Raw genomic sequence first — 7,351 nt, forward strand, 5'->3', positions numbered from 1 at the left:
ATTATATATACACACACACACACACACACACACACATACATATATATATATATATATATATATATCTTAGAGTTACAATATAAAAGATCATGTCCCTTGTTGGCAGTGAATATAAGGTAACAATGAGGTGGCATTGCTCTTCTATAAATAGTATAGCATAACTATTGGATAGGCATAATGACTCAGTGTATCATGGTATCACTCCACAGTCAGCTGTAATGTTAGGCTTGACATATAGTCGAGAAAGTGATAAATGAGTGACCCTAAAACAATGGCAACACACATCAATAGCAATTTCAATTTATGACTAAATCTATATCTTGCTTTGCAAACATGACATTGTGGACACTCACAACATTTAAGTGTGAAGTAACCCAAAATGGAATAGACAAGTGAAATATTGTGTGAGAGAGGTGAAATAACACCTTGTTTGTCTTTCAGTTTGCTCTAGCAAGGAAGACAGCTTACTTCCCTTCTACTGAGGAAAAATGCCAAAGAAAATCATTTTTGAGAGCACTTTGTGTTTTGGCAACATTAAACTGTTCTACTGGCACACAGGTGTAAAGTAGGATTCAGTCTTTCCTCCCAACTTTAACATGTGATTACCACATTTGCAGTCAATACATTGTGTTACTGTTCTTTTTATAATGATTATGTTTTTGAATTGTCAAATAATAATAATAATAATAATAATAATAATAATAATAATAATAATAATAATATATATATAATAATATACATATTTTCTATATGGAAATATATATTTTATAAATAGTATTTTTCTCTGTTCAGGCCTTGAATTTTTTCCAGTATAGACTGGATTCTAGTAGAGCGGAGAAGGTTAACTTTAACTTTAAAACAGAGTCAATTAGATATTGTCCCTGGTGTTCAGGTTTTAACACAACAAAGTGTGAATAGTCACATAGGGCAGGACATTTCATTTTGTTGGACCTGGACTGTAACTGTGTTCCATCAAAGCATCTTATTTTTCTAATCACTCCACTTCTGATGATGTTCCAACTGTTGTGCTTAATTGCTAAAGTTAGATTGTAGCTTGAAAGACTTGCCTTATTCTATGGGACTTTACTCTCCCTGACACAGAGATTCTGGATTAGCAGGTCTATAAAGACAAAAGATAAAAGCAGACAGATGAAAAACTGTGGAACAATTATTTATTAACTTGTGACTCTGAAAGACACACATCCACCTATACACACACACACACACACAAGATTTCCCCTGGGCATTATGTAGCTTTGTGCTGTTGTTGAGATGAGTACATTCACAAACAATTCAGATTGTAAGGACTTCTCTTAATCAGGCTGATTTGTAAAAACCCTCATTCCCATGTTGACTAAATCAAAATCAGTAAGCAGTCAGACAATTGTTATCGAAACCCTGCTTCTCCTGAACTAACTTTCTGGTTTGTGTGATTATCTTCATTTAAACGATTTAACCTGTGTTTTGAATAACAGGACAGAGTTGGCCTGTGGAGTTGTGAGCCATCGCTCAAAGGAAGAGCATTGTATGTAATCACAGAGGACCTGGTCTTCCGTCAAAGGGAGAATTAAGGCTCTGGGACACTTTCTGACCCTGTCTTTTTATTTTAAACCAATATATGTCTTTCTATAGGGGTAAACTGTGCAGAAACACTTGCAAATTAAAGACAAAATGGTGTAAGGATCGAGACTATCACTGAGTAACAGATGCACATGTAGGAATAGCTTTATTTCTCTGTACACACTGTCAGCCATGAAGTGGTGTCTTTGCTTTAGCTTTTTCCAAGCTTTTTTTCAGACTTTTTTGGCATTGTCAAATTATTTTTGAGGTAGAATAATTTTAAGGATCTGCAACACAGTATCAAGGGAGGGTGATGTTTAATAAGTTGTATGTATGTTTTAATGTTCAAAACTGCCAAATTAGGTAGAACAGAGAGATCGTTTTAATACTTGGATGGGGCCATCATGAACTTGAACATTGCCCAGGATATTTTAGTTTATCCTGTGACCACGCAATATACACAAATGGCTGTAATTCAGCAATAACCATATAATTTAAGATTTTGAGCAATCAGTTGGGAGTACCTTCTGCATCGGTCCTGTTTGTAACATTATGTTTAACCCAGAAAAAAAGAACAAGGAATTGCATTATATAACTTACAATCACTGAGAATCTTATCTTATAACTATGCAGAATGTAATCAAACACCAAAAATATGTGAGATAAGTGTTCATAAGCATCAGAACCCGCTTAAAGATATTTCTACTTTAACCATACTTATAATTCATAACACAAAGGGTTATGTACTTCCTGCAACATTGGTCTTAGTGCAGTTAGAAACTTAGGCCAATAGCCTGTCCTTAATTCCTTCTCATGTTGCCATGGAAACAAGAGAAGAAGTAGGGAACACAGAAAATACATTTATGTTTTCTCAAAGAACAAGGACTTGTCAAGTCTTCAGGTTCACTAATTTTGTGCTTTAATTTTCCAAAAAGTACTGAAAATAAATATATGACGCAAATATGAACTAGGCAATTGTAAACATTGTAAAACCACGTCTAAAATCTTGCATTGTCTTTTGTGTCGTTTATCAAACATGACATTTTTATGACACTTAAAGTATCTCAGTATTTAGTACTAAAGAATAACTGGAAGATCAAAAACCCAATATCCCTCAGCGCAAAAAGAAAATAATGAAACCATGATAATCAAATACTATCACTACATACTAAAGTGTTTTTGAAGTATTCCCATAATTTATGGTGCAGGCAGACTTGATTTTCACAACTCCTTGAATGTTAACACAATATGGACACCAGGGATGACACATTCCTTTTGGGATCATCTTTAAGTTGGTTCTGATGCTGTGCATAACTTGTTTCACATATTTTCTGTGTCTGCATAGTGATAAAAGAAGATTCTCAGTGACTGTAGGTCATATAATGCAGGTCCTTGTTCTTTTTTTCTGGGTTAAACATAATGTTATTGCTCCTGATTGCTTAAAATCTTAAGTTATATGATTATTGCTGAAAAGCCATGCGTGTAAATCCTGTGGTCACACTTATAATTGCTTTGCCACATTTAAAATGGCATGGACAATGTTCAAGTTCACGATGGCCCCATCCAAGTAAGTAAGTAAGTAACATATTAATGCAATCTCTCAGTTATACCTAATATGGCAGTTTTGAACATTAGAACATCAACAGTCATCCAAACAATATCTGCTACATGTTGTGTTGTGTGGTGCTAAATGCTGTATAAATGCAGAGTGGGAATGCTTTTAGAGTTTAGGTGTTTTTATGCTTTTTGGTGCTTTTCTGCATGTTGCGTGTCCTTACACTGCAAAATGCATTCATGTCGTTTTTCAACAAATCTTTATCAACATGCTGCTATTATTATTTAGGTGGAGAAAAACAAAATCCTACATATCATTAAATTCTTACATCTACTTCCACAGACACTGTGTTCTAATTTTAATTAAGTAAGTGATTAAGTTATAATGGATCTTGGTGCATCAACCGATAGGGGACCCCTGCCTTATTAAATGACTGCCGATTATGTGACTTGGCATTGTCACTCCTCAGTAAGATAAAACCACCACTCAGGGGGGTGCCTTTGTTTCCACCTGTGGGCTGGCTGCAGATATGTGGGCCACATGTCTCTATGTGAAAACCAATTTGTTTTATTGCCCTGCTTTGCCACAGTCAGCACAGGTAGTGGGAGGAAACCAGAGGACGTGGACCCATTTTAATGAATAATCAACCAAATTGGTAATCAGGCTTTGTGCTTTAAAACTGAAATCCCTCACAACAATTCAACGAAGGCATTGGAGTTATATTTTCTAACTCAGTAATTACCAAAGCTGACAGAACTTTCTCTCTCAAGTTGATTTGGTGGGTTATCTTTTCAAAGTCAAAGTCTGTCAATTGCAATTATTCTAAAAGACAAATACCAGCTGGACTGTTTTATACAAGCAAATATCTACTCGTGACAACAGGTTTAAGTTTAAAAGCAAATAGATGGTCTAATTTAGATTTCAGCTCTGGAGACTGAATGCAAAGTGCTCCCAATGTAATGAGATTCTTATAGCTGTGGTGATACACTTTCAGATAAAAATGTAACTATCCTGCAAGCCATTACTCAATCTGTTATGTTTTGCTGTGCCATACATTTTTATTGCTGTATCACCCATACAAATTTCCATACTGTGAGTATGTTACAGTGTCTACGAGAAGTACATCTGTATTTAAATCCCTGTATTTTTTAAGCAGCATCTGTTGATTGTATTGGGCACTAGGGGGCAGCAGAACAAGCTGTAAACAAAACATTGATATTCTGTTACCATATAATAAAGTGCTAACTAGCTATGTTTTTATCCATACATTTTTATCCAAATAAAGTGATATTGAAGGAAAAATGCCTTATGGAAACAGTAAAATTTGATGGAATTTTATGAATATCACCTCAAAGGAAATACGTTCGGTCTCATCGGATTTTAACTTGATCGATATATGGCTTATGCGATAAACTCTGGTGGAAGTTATTATTACCAAACAATTGACTCTTTTAGACATCCAGCAGACACAGAGCAAAATTAGCAGCATGTGACAAACAGCCCTAAAAAGGGTATTTTTTCCAGGTTTTAATATGCTTGAATTAGCATGCAGACAGAGTGATGCCCTCGGTTCAGGTTTAAGATCAGCACAGGCTTTTTAAAATCAATAGTATTCATGTAAATAACCCTAGTGAGGGGTATGGTAAAGTACCACCTCCATACTTGACATTCTCTCTCATTAATCTGAGATAACGACAGCTGTAAACTTAAGTTAATGTTAGAAACCCAACCCAAGGAAACCGTCAAATTCTATTGGGTCAGAGAGGAGTGAAAATGTTGATACAGCACTTGTTACTGCCGTGAATCACAATTACACACTGACATGCCATGAAATCAATATGAAGCCAAGTAATAAGAGCCAGCAATCAGCAGCCTTATGAAGAGCAGGTTGGGTGCCATCCTTATACATCATTCTGTTGACGCACAGCAACACCAGTAGCTAAAGGCCATGCTAGATTTAGCACAGCGAATTTATGCTGTGAGGAAGACAATTTGGCATAAGAGATGATTTTGGTTCAGTGTAAAGTTGTCAGCAAGAAGGATAGCAGTGTGAAGCAGCATCTGTTCTAACAAAGTTTTAACAAAACCCTGCTGATATGCACAAAGTTTGTGAATTCCCAGAGTCAATATTTTCTCATTTTTGGGACACTGGAGAAAAAGGGACACACAGGTTAATATACTGTGGAGGTTAACAATTGCAACAGAGTTAAACCAAGAAAACCAACCATAAGGCAACGGTATTTGCCTTACTCCCCCATCAAACAGAAGTAATAATTAAATCCTATTGTGATAGAGGAAATAAATACATTAAAGGCTATTAAATGGTACAAAGTAAACCTGCATCTTGAAAGATTCAGGCGATCATAATAGTTGTTGCTAATATGGGGTTTAACTTATGGTTTGGACACCACACAGAAAAGCTTGTTTTGTTTGTGAAAATGAGTCATCGACTCCGCTGCTGTGTCTTAAAAGACATCTCATTGCCACCTTCTCCTCCACTCGTTTCTCTGTTTAAGTGCACAACATTTCATGCTTTCAACACACATTCATTGTTTTTTTAAATTGGTTTTTCTTTATCAGTGAAAAAAAGCGAGATATGAACCGGGATTCGAGGACTGACTTTCAATTGAGTTTTAATGGCGTCTATCGTTTAGTTCCTTATCATCTTAACTAAAGCAGTATTAAGAGACACTTGACTGACTTGATTAGGGGCTTACAGTGGTTAATAAAACAACAGTTAATTCACTTTTTCAGTGAGTAAGTTAAGTAATTATTTATGGATTTACCTTAGTAATCCTTGTCAGGAAATGCAGCGGGGATGTGGAAATAGAGAGCAAAGAAGGTTATTACGGTTTGGTAGAGATAAATGAGAGTTAACCAATCATTGACACTGTTAGACATGTTGGACTGTAGCGATTGTCTTATTTCAGAAAAGAGAAAGCAGATTTGTCTATTTGCTCATGCATAAATGACTTATATTTATATTAAGTGCAAACGCAAGATTGGGTTCTGTGTTAATGGAACCCTGACTTATGATTTTATTACCAAGGCTAGGAATGTCAGATGCCTACATTTAAATATGCCTAAAAGCTGCATTATTTAATATTTTGTCCAATTAAAGGGCAGTGGACCTACCCATTAAGTTGACGTGTTTAACAGCGATGCTTACTGATGTACATTTTCAGCAGATATGGAACGTTAGCCTTCATGTGGGTTCATGTTTCTGGTTACTTAATTAATTAAAGTCCAAAATTCCCTTCTTTTGCTCTGTTTTGTTCTCGACCACTTCTTTTTTTCTCAGAAAAAAAGCCTCCTGCTATAGCTAGAAGAAAACCAAAACAATGTGTTTGTCACTGTCACATCTATCACACCAATTATTTTCATCTATTTTTAAAGCTAGTGTGTAGTTTTTGTCGTCCCCCCATGAGGAATACTAAGTAAGGAAAACAAAACTGTCAGTGCATCCACATGATACAAGCCTTCCCTGATCGCGCTCATCCCCCACCCCTCCTCCACGCAGTTGCTGTTAGCAAAGGAGGACACGGAGGATTAAAAAAACATGATGAACTCCTCAGAAGAGGTAATTACAGTTCACAGTTTCCGCGTGCACAGGTCACCAGGCAACACAATCTTCTGAAATTACAGAGAGAGTTGTGTGGAGCTGTTTTGATTAGCTTCATATCAAACCATTTGCCAATGGCTTGAATGTAACAGACGCTCATTAATATCAAAAAGTTACCACTAAAGCTTTAATATAAAAATATTGATTGTTGAAACTTTAAAGCAACATTGGGTAAGATTACCGTTTGTGTTTTTTGCGATTTGGCGACCCTAATAATGATCAAAAACGGACAACTTTGCTAACACAGACAAACATCAAGCAAGTCGACAACAACCAAAAACAGGCTAACTAATATTACTTTCTAGCCCTTTTATAAATGTGAAGATCTTGCCAACGACTTAAAGCCAGTTGGAGATTTGCTTTTCTGTGGTGGCCACGCTTTTCTTTTCTCTTCTTGGCTTCCTCAGTTGACGTCCTCCATCCACATGATTTTGAAGCTTTACAATAGTTGGGCAATGTTGAATTAATTAAAGGGGAGATAGATCACAAAATGCTCATGAGAATTGATTGGATGCTCCTTGGCTCTCATTTGTTTTGTTTACTGTTCACACCACCTGGAATCAATAAGGAAAAAATTGGATGTCCATATACATCTTCCACTTTTTCCAGCAAAC

This window comes from Etheostoma cragini, chromosome 8 (genome assembly GCF_013103735.1).
Source record: "Etheostoma cragini isolate CJK2018 chromosome 8, CSU_Ecrag_1.0, whole genome shotgun sequence".
Taxonomy (NCBI): Eukaryota; Metazoa; Chordata; class Actinopteri; order Perciformes; family Percidae; genus Etheostoma; species Etheostoma cragini.